The sequence below is a fragment of the Anarhichas minor genome, unplaced genomic scaffold (genome assembly GCF_050575085.1).
Source record: "Anarhichas minor isolate MPS153535 unplaced genomic scaffold, ASM5057508v1 ptg000118l, whole genome shotgun sequence".
NCBI lineage: Eukaryota > Metazoa > Chordata > Actinopteri > Perciformes > Anarhichadidae > Anarhichas > Anarhichas minor.
Genome location: NW_027466564.1, coordinates 252,501 through 255,000, shown reverse-complemented (window position 1 = coordinate 255,000; position 2,500 = coordinate 252,501).

Here is a 2,500-nt window from a genome sequence, read left to right as displayed (position 1 = left end):
GCGAATGGACTGGTAGATGTGTGGAGGGAAAAGAACCCAAGAGGGCGCGTATTTACAAGGAGACAGATGGTGAAAGGGGAATTAAAACAGAGTAGGATTGATTTAGTTTTGAGTACGGAGAGTCTAGCAAGTAAAATGGGGGGAATTGATTACAAGGTAACTACTCTTAGTGACCACGTGGTGCTAAAATTTAGATTAGGGCATGGGTGTGAGAGGAGGGGGGGAGGTGTGTGGTGCCTGAATGGGATGTTGCTCAAAGAAGAAAGGTACAAGGAAAAGGTGAGAGAATGTATAATGGTGAGAAAGAATGAGAGTATGTATGAGGAGGATATGGGGAGATGGTGGGAGGAGATGAAGGAGGAGCTAAAGAATTTGAGCATGAGCTACAGCAGGGATAGGAATAGAAGGGAAAGAGGGAGGGAAAGGAGACTAAAGGAAGAGTTAGTTAGAGAAGCAGAGAGGGTGGACCAGGGGGTAGGGCACGCATTAGAACGGTATAATAAAATTAAAAATGAGCTGGAGGAGGTAGAACAGAAGAGATGCATGGGGGCAATAGTTAGAAGTAGGGCTAGATATGTGGTTGAGGGAGAGAAATGTACAGCATTCTTTTTAGGTTTAGAGAGGGCGAAACAGAAAAATAATTATTTGGAGCAGGTGGAAGGGAAAAATGGAGAAAAGATAACGGATTTTGTAGGGATAGTTGGAAGAGTAGAAGAATTTTATAGTGAACTATTTAGGAAAGAAGAGGTTGATGAAGAGTGCATGAAACATGTGCTGGAGAAAATGGAGACTAAGATGAGCGAAGATGCGAAGGAGATGTGCGAAGGAGAGATAAGGATAGGTGAAATAGAGGCAGCCATATTAGGGTTAGGCAGGAATAAGAGTCCAGGGCTAGATGGGTTAGTGGGAGAGTTTTACATAGAGTTTAAAGAGGAACTAGCGCCACTGTTGGACAGATTGTTTAAATGGATAGAAGAGAAGGACGAGATGCCGGTTAGTATGGCGACAGGGTTAGTTAGTATTATATATAAGAAAGGGAGTAGGGATAGACTTGAAAACTATAGGCCGCTTAGCTGTTTAAACAGTGACTATAAAATACTAGCAAGAGTGCTAGCAAATAGGATTAAGAGGGTGATAGGGACAATAGTGGGAAGCACGCAGGCTTACAGTATACCAGGGAGGGATATAGCAGACACAATCAGCAGCATTAGGGACACAATAGAACACATGAAGGGAGGGGAGGGGGGGATAGTGATGAGTTTAGATTTGAACAAAGCATTTGATAGGGTAGATCATGGATACCTGTATGGAGTATTAGGAAAAGTAGGGTTTGGGCAGCAGTTAGTAGGATGGATCAAAAGATTGTATGATAAAGCTGTTAGTTGCGTCAAAATTAATGGGATAGTCACAGGTAATTTCAGATTAGAGAGGTCGGTTAGACAAGGGTGTCCACTGTCGGCCCTGCTGTACTCACTGTCGGCAGAGCCACTAGCTGCACTGCTGAAGCAAAATAAAAAGGTCAGAGGCATAGACTTACCAGGAGGGCAAGTGAGTCTATTATACCAGTATGCGGACGACACAACAGTAACAGTACAAGACAGTGAAAGTGTCCTTGAGGTTTTACAAAGTGTAGGAGTTTATGGTAGAGCATCAGGAGCAAAGCTAAACATAGAAAAGTCAGAAATTATGTATGTTGGAGTCAATGGAGAAAGGAGGAAGGATATAGGATTGAAAGAGAGGAAGGACTATTTTAGGGTGTTAGGGGTGAATTTAGGGGTTGAAGGCAGAGAAGGGAGAGACATGCAGTATGAAGGGATAATGAATAGCATAAAGAAGACATTAAGGTTTTGGAGACTTAGGAAGTTGAAGTTGAAGGGGAAAGTGGTGGTAGTGAATGGCCTGATAATGAGCAAACTTGTGTATGCAATGACTGTGTTGGATGTGCCTGAGCGAGTGCTAAAGGAGACAGAGAAAATGGTGAGTGAGTTTCTCTGGGGTGGGAGAGGTGTCAGAATAGCCAGGGAAGTGATGGAAAACGAATACAAGGATGGTGGGTTGAAGCTGATTAATTTAGAAAAGAAAAAGAATGCACTTCGGTTGAAAATGATGACAAGATATGTAAAGGACAAGAAAGATCATGTATGGAAGCTGTTTCTGAAAGAAGCAATTAATAAATGTGGGGGTTGTGGAGAAAGTGGAATATTTATGGAACTGAAGAAAGGTATGTTGAGTGAGGTGTCTGAGTTCTATAAAGAGATGCTGGGAGCATGGGGAGAGTTTGTAAAACATGTGCAGTTTCAATGCAAAAATGTAAAACAGGTGTGGGAGCAACCATTGTTTCTAAATCCCAAAATCACATTTGAGGGGAGCACAATTTATAACTTGGAGATGTGGAGAGCAGGTTTTAGGAAGGTGAGGGATTTAGTGTACGAGTATGTACCAGGGTTCATGAGGGCTCAGGTAGTGGTAGATGAGGTGAGAGAAAGGGGTGATGAAATGT